Source organism: Cucumis melo, unplaced genomic scaffold (genome assembly GCF_025177605.1).
Source record: "Cucumis melo cultivar AY unplaced genomic scaffold, USDA_Cmelo_AY_1.0 utg001777l, whole genome shotgun sequence".
NCBI lineage: Eukaryota > Viridiplantae > Streptophyta > Magnoliopsida > Cucurbitales > Cucurbitaceae > Cucumis > Cucumis melo.
Genome location: NW_026124777.1, coordinates 1 through 7,500, shown reverse-complemented (window position 1 = coordinate 7,500; position 7,500 = coordinate 1). Strand labels below are relative to the sequence as shown.

The 7,500-nt window shown below is 31.0% G+C and overlaps 4 non-coding genes across 4 annotated transcripts; 2 read left to right on the top strand and 2 right to left on the bottom strand.

Annotated features, from left to right (window-relative positions):
* Nucleotides 1-267: 267 nt before the first annotated feature.
* On the bottom strand, nucleotides 268-339 carry TRNAT-GGU (transfer RNA threonine (anticodon GGU)). Its single transcript has one exon. It is a non-coding gene; the product is annotated as a tRNA-Thr (tRNA).
* A 1,099-nt stretch (nucleotides 340-1,438) lies between these two features.
* Nucleotides 1,439-1,522, top strand: TRNAY-GUA (transfer RNA tyrosine (anticodon GUA)). The gene has a single exon. It is a non-coding gene; the product is annotated as a tRNA-Tyr (tRNA).
* Nucleotides 1,523-1,840: 318 nt separating this feature from the next.
* Nucleotides 1,841-1,914, top strand: TRNAD-GUC (transfer RNA aspartic acid (anticodon GUC)). The gene has a single exon. It is a non-coding gene; the product is annotated as a tRNA-Asp (tRNA).
* Nucleotides 1,915-4,993: 3,079 nt separating this feature from the next.
* On the bottom strand, nucleotides 4,994-5,065 carry TRNAC-GCA (transfer RNA cysteine (anticodon GCA)). The gene has a single exon. It is a non-coding gene; the product is annotated as a tRNA-Cys (tRNA).
* Between the last annotated feature and the right edge of the window lie 2,435 nt (nucleotides 5,066-7,500).

Sequence of the window (7,500 nt, the reverse complement as noted above, 5' to 3'; positions counted from 1 at the left end):
TTCTAGAATTAGAAATTCTAGAATCAAAATAATAAAAAAATGTGTCACTATATAATTTCTAATTTTGAGTTTCTAACTATAATTACTATTATATTATTCATTATAATAATAACTTGGTATAATTAAAGATAACTTTTTTATAAAAAAATGAAATTAAAATGATAGGGTTTGTACTTTTTTTATTACAAAAAAAAAAAACAATATGTCGTCTATTCTCCCCTCAATCAAATATGAATACTACGGCTGGAGTTTTATGAAAAAAGCCAAAGCCCCTTATCGGATTTGAACCGATGACTTACGCCTTACCATGGCGTTACTCTACCACTGAGTTAAAAAGGCCTATTTGATTCAATTTCTGAGTCAGACACTAGCCACGATGAGTTGAGTGTATATAATTATTATAAATTATAAATAATAAGATATGTACATAAATATATCTTATCTACATAGTCGCTCATTGAGTAACGAAAAATTGGATTTATCTAATGAGTATAGGTAAAATAGTTTTTTGATATTGGATTTGATCAATGCAATGAATTGTTTCATCATACGACCGATCCCTAATTAAATTGATGAGCCCCATCCTAACGAAATGAATTTGATTCATACATGTACACACACGAATTGAACATAGATACATTCACCGAATCATTGATAAAGCAATTCTATTTGGCGAGAAAAAAATTTTCAATAACTTGTTGATCCCTATCCCCAGATTTCAAAATTTATCGTTTTTTAATTTCTTGGCTTAGTGTGAGATCGAAATATACCTAACCTAATCTTAACAATGAGTGAATCAATGAGTGAAAGTATGAGAAATGGAGTTTAATCCTGTTTATAGCATATGGCAGACCAATTCCCGAAGGGTACTAGCCTTCGTATTATTTAAATAAAAAAAGAATAAAATAAAAAAAGAATATTTTTTTTTCTAATATTTATTATTTTTGTTTATTTTAGAGGTTTCCTCTAATCACTACTAATCACTATTTTCATTTGATATTCTATAATATAAGTAATATAACTATATATTCCAATTTGCAAATTTATGTATATTATTTAAATGAAATAAATAAAAAAAAATGCAATTTAAAATAAAATAATTTCTATATAGAATTATATGGGGAATGGTGATTAGAATGAACGATTCATAAATAGAAATCACAAATAAAAAAATTTCGATGGAATAATGAAAGAAAGAAAAATACGTCGAATTGCATCATATTAGTCCATTATATTTATTTTATATTGACAATTTCAAAAAACTATTCATACTATGATCATAGTATGATGGCAGTCGGGCAAGTATGCCCCCATCGTCTAGTGGTCCAGGACATCTCTCTTTCAAGGAGGCAGCGGGGATTCGACTTCCCCTGGGGGTAGGGTACTACGAAAGGAAGTTGATCATGGATTATCAACAAGCTTGGAATTGATTCTTCCCGGGTCGATGCCCGAGCGGTTAATGGGGACGGACTGTAAATTCGTTGGCAATATGTCTACGCTGGTTCAAATCCAGCTCGGCCCAATATATCGCGTATCCACCATAAAATGATATAACCTATTTGTCCTTCTACAGAAATACTTGACTTGATATGAAAGAATAAAAAAAAAAACTCTTTTTTTATTCATTGACAGATTGATAATCAATCAATTTTACAATAACGAAAAAATAAATATTAATCCATGCTTCTCACACTAAAGTCCATGTCTCCGCGCATATCAATCTATTACTTTATTACTCGCGTCTCTGTCTGGTAGAATATGACAATTCGAATCAAAAATCTACATAGAAAGGTTTGAAGGAAATTAAATCAACAACATATGTTGTACACTTTATTTCCCTGGGATTGTAGTTCAATTGGTCAGAGCACCGCCCTGTCAAGGCGGAAGCTGCGGGTTCGAGTCCCGTCAGTCCCGATGGATCCAAATCCAATAAAAAAAAAATACATCAATTAATCTCTTCCTTTCCTGTGAAAGAGAGAACAAATAACATAACTGAATTTTATTCCAAACGGGATCTCTCTTATTTTTTTTCCACATTTTTCAACAAAAAAATATGGGAATTTTGATTTCTTCAACGAGTACTAATTGATGGGAGAAAGACATATGTGCCATATGTGAATTACCACAATTATTGGTAGCATCATATTCAGGATTCGAAGGCGTACTGGGTCTAGTTGATTACGCCCGATTTTTCTAATGAAATAGAGTACTATACGTTTCCGGAAAGCACATACATAAAGGGAATTTGGACGATACAAAATAAAGTTTACATAGTAAACTTTGATCTAATTTTTCGTCTGAAAGCAAAATATATCCGTTCTGGCTCCGATTTTTTGTAACCTCAATTAGTAAATTCAATTACTAATTTGAATTTGAAATAATCTATCTTATTAAAATTTAACACTTAACTTTTGATATATACGTCCCACTACTAATTCAAGGAAAGAGGATATTAATACAAACAAGGATCCCATCTATCTCTCTTAGTGAGGTAATTAAGAATTTTTGAAAGTTTAAGTTTCGTTTTTATTTCTTTTTTTTAAGAAGATTTTATAAGTACAAAAAAAGGAAGGAGTTTAGTTCGAACCTACCTCCTTTTCCTTTTTTGAATTTCGCTGCTATTCTTTGCTTGAGTTTGTTTATAAACAATGTAAGGGTAAAGGTAGTCTGATGAGACTTCATCAGATGATTGCATTGAATAAGAGGGCAGTAGATTATAGAAAAGAAAGAATGCAAAAAATTATAAATAAAAAAAAGTAACGAAATTCTTGATTGCATCAGGAATCCCATTTTGTTTAAATTCGGTATGGATAAAAGATCTTCCTATGTTATACTATTCAATTCTCGACGATGAATCGATTTGATAGCTCCGATATTGTTATTCATGATATTTTAATACGATTCGATATCATCGAGATGCAACGCATCCCCTTGAATTTACAAGCGAAACATTTATCATCTCTATGGGATTAAATCCCGAGTTATTGCGAATAAAAAATGAAACGATGATATTATGGAAGTAAATATTCTCGCATTTATTGCTACTGCACTGTTCATTCTAGTTCCGACCGCCTTTTTACTTATAATATACGTAAAAACAATCAGTCAAAGTGATTAATTTGAATTAACCTTGACGTTTTAGTTCTTATCAATGATTGAAGATAAGAAAAATGAAAAGCATTAAAATTTCGCGTCTTAAATGAAATTGGCGGACTAGAATTATCAGTATTCTACGAGAGAAGTATTCGATAAGATCCGATAGTATGGTAGAAAGAAATATATGAATCCTTCTACCATACTATCTATTATTGTTATTGAAGTGTATAAATATAAAATTGTACTCTATAAAAATAGAGGTTGAATATCGATCAATTTGAATATAGATGAATATACAATATATATCTTTCTATTTATATATAGATATCATATCAATTACATATATGTAATATTAATCTAATATACATAGTGGCCCAATTCTATTTCTTTGCTTCATAATTCATGTTGATTAGAATGAATCTGAAATCAAATAATCGAAAGGCCACTAATTTTTTTTTAGCATTCGAAAGAAGTAATTGATTGAGCAGTTGACAGATGATCCAGGAGTTCGGTTCCATGGGAACTTTTTATCTTCGGATTTCGAAAAGAATTAGCAAACCCCATTTTTATTTAACGTTTGAAGCATGATATGAAATGAGTTCCCTAAAACAAGAAAAAATCCTATTTTGAAAATAACTAAAATACTAATAATAATAAATAAAAGAAGTGGTAAGCACGTAATATGTGGGTGGCTACCCCGAGGTACTATCTTATTATGAGGTAGTATATTATTATGCGTAGTATCTCATTGGACAACCACTATGTCTATGTTCTTTCGTGTTGAAAGTATGGATCCACTTAAAAACTTATAATCCGAACTCTTTTTTTTTTTACTTTTCAAAATAAAAGAAAAAAAGTTTTGCAGAACGATCTATAAAATAAACCAAAAACAATACAGTTTTATTTTTCAATTAGTAGTACTTCTAGAGTCCACTTCTTCCCCATACTACGAGGGAAAGAGAAAATGTAAAGACTACCATTAAAGCAGCCCAAGCGAGACTTACCATATCCATGTGAATTATGTCCCCTATCTCTATGAATATAAAAGAATTATTCCATTATTGCTCACTAATAATTATTATTCACTAATAATAGTGGAATCACTAGCGCATAGTCAAAAAGAGATTCGGGCACAACACCATTGATGAAACAATACAAAAAATCGAATTATCCCAAGTTATTATATGATTTCTAGTATAATCGAAAAAATTCAGTACAAATAAATAAAAGAGGCAGAAAAACTCTTGGAAGTATCAAAAGAATGTTAGTAACATGTAGGAATAATAAGACCTAGTCTTTCTTTTGTTGTCCTGCATTTCATTACATTAAGTAAAAAGTCTCAAAATAGAGAATCAAGATAGTATCTATCACATAACCCTACTATTATTCCTTTCTCATTTGATCTAATCTTTACTGTCCCCCCCGATTGTTTCATAGAGACAATCGGAAGATGGGATGGCCTATTACATGCGTGGTTAGAGCTTATCGAAAAGAAATAAGTTCTTTTTTTAAGATTAAAATAAAAAAAAAAGCCAATTATTCATTCAATATAATATTGATTGAATGCTCGAGTACTCAGATACTTTCATGAGTCCGTATATCAAGTATCTTCCTCCTTTCCGTAAGGAAAAATGAAATTATATTCCCTAATTCAAGACCCAATGAGTAGACACTACATTAGTAGTCGAAGGGCTATCATCTCAAGATTTAACGATTATTTTTCATTACTCTACTAAATTCTGGAAACGAAACCTATACGCAAGGATTTATAACATTTTAGAGAACCCCAACGATGCTTAGAATCAAGCAAATCTAAAGATGCTTTTCTTCTAAAAAAAATGATAAAGTTATATCAGCAAAACAGAAGAGGGTATTTTGATTCTTTTGTTTGTTGCTGAGGCGACACCCGGATTTGAACTGGGGAAAAAGGGATTTGCAGTCCCCCGCCTTACCGCTCGGCCATGCCGCCAAAACGATACAAAATATTGGATTGGCTCTATCTCTTAGATAGATAGTATCTTACAACACACAATATCTAAAACGAAAAACCGCAAAACTTTGCTTTTTCTATTGAAAAAAAAATGTGGATTTTCATTCACAAAAGCAAAAAATCAGGACAAATGGGAACCGTTAACTTTAACTATTGACTGTGAATTCATAAATGATTCTTGGATTGAAATTGCAAATTCGGTTTCCCTAATGATATAAGAAAACAATCCAAAAATGGATACCTTACCTAAATAAATAAAAATTGATAGATAACTAATCATTACTAATCCATCCGTATTGATTCGTTTCCATAACCATAAAAAAATCCTTATTAATGACAATTTTAATAGCGATTATGAGTATATGTAAACCCCAGAACATAAACGATTACTATTATCTAAATCTAATATCTTATATATATATAAGATGTTTATAGGAAATGTTCGGAATTCTGTTTTTAGAATTTTTTTTTCATTATCATTAAATAGAAAATATAAATTTTTGATAGAGTACGACATGTGATGTTCCCCATAGAACTGTAATAAAGGAGGCGATATATATAACTAACTATATATATATATCTGCACATGTTTATTAATAAATACAAGTCCTTATACATACTTCAATCGCATTCTACGAATTCTACTAAAAAAAATATAGGTATAGGTAAAATATCTCTCTTCTATGCGAATTTTTTTTAACAGTGAAATCTACGAAAAAGTTCCATGTTGTTAAATAAAAAAAATTCTATATTGTTTCTTCAGATCAAATCCCGAATCTATTTATAGTACCCAATCCGATTGGAATATCATAATAATGGTAGAAATTGACTCACTTTTGTTTTGATATAGATATTTTATACAAAACTCCATAATTCTAAATAGAATTTACCAATTCATTTGTAGTTGTTGCAAATTCCAATTTAATTTGAGTATCAAAGTCTCTTTATTCCTACGTTCATATGTATTTCATGCATTACATCTATTACACCTATGAAGTTAGGTAAAATTTCATGTGATTCAGTAAACATAATATAAATTCCATCATTGCTAGATCGATCCATTTTAAGCAAATAATGGGATTTTTTTTATAAATGGGAAATAAATAAAATGCTTGGGGGTGGAAATGAGAGAATGTCTACAATACCTGCGTTTAATCAGATACAATTTGAAGGGTTTTGTAGGTTCATTGATCATGGCTTAACAGAAGAACTTTCTAAGTTTCCAAAAATTGAAGATACAGATCAAGAAATTGAATTTCAATTATTTGTGGAAACATATAAATTGGTAGAACCATTGATAAAAGAAAGAGATGCTGTATATGAATCACTCACATATTCTTCTGAATTATACGTATCCGCAGGATTAATTTGGAAAACCCGTAGGGATATGCAAGAACAAACAATTTTGATTGGAAACATTCCTCTAATGAATTCCCTGGGAACTTCTATAGTAAATGGACTATACAGAATTGTCATCAGTCAAATATTGCAAAGCCCCGGTATCTATTACCGGTCAGAATTGGACCATAACGGAATTTCGGTCTATACCGGCACCATAATATCTGATTGGGGAGGAAGATTAGAATTAGAGATTGATCGAAAAGCAAGGATATGGGCTCGTGTGAGTAGGAAACAGAAAATATCTATTCTAGTTCTATCATCAGCTATGGGTTCGAATCTAAGAGAAATTCTCGAGAATGTTTGCTACCCTGAAATTTTTTTGTCTTTCCTGAATGATAAGGAGAAAAAAAAAATTAGATCAAAAGAAAATGCCATTTTGGAGTTTTATCAACAATTTTCTTGTGTAGGCGGAGATCCGGTATTTTCTGAATCCTTATGTAAGGAATTACAAAAGAAATTCTTTCAACAAAGATGTGAATTAGGAAGGATTGGTCGACGAAATCTGAACCAGAGACTTAATCTTGATATACCTGAGAACAATACATTTTTGTTACAGCGAGATATATTGGCAGCTGCAGATCATTTGATTGGACTTAAATTTGGAATGGGTACACTTGACGATATGAATCATTTGAAAAATAAACGGATTCGTTCTGTTGCGGATCTCTTACAAGATCAATTCGGATTGGCTCTAGTTCGTTTAGAAAATATGGTTAGAGGAACTATATGTGGAGCAATTAGGCATAAATTAATACCGACTCCTCAGAATTTGGTAACTTCAACTCCATTAACAACCACATTTGAATCTTTTTTCGGATTACACCCATTATCTCAAGTTTTAGATCGAACTAATCCATTGACACAAATAGTTCATGGGCGAAAATTGAGTTATTTGGGCCCAGGAGGATTGACAGGGCGAACTGCTAGTTTTCGGATACGAGATATCCATCCTAGTCATTATGGACGCCATTTGCCCAATTGACACGTCTGAAGGAATTAATGTTGGACTTATT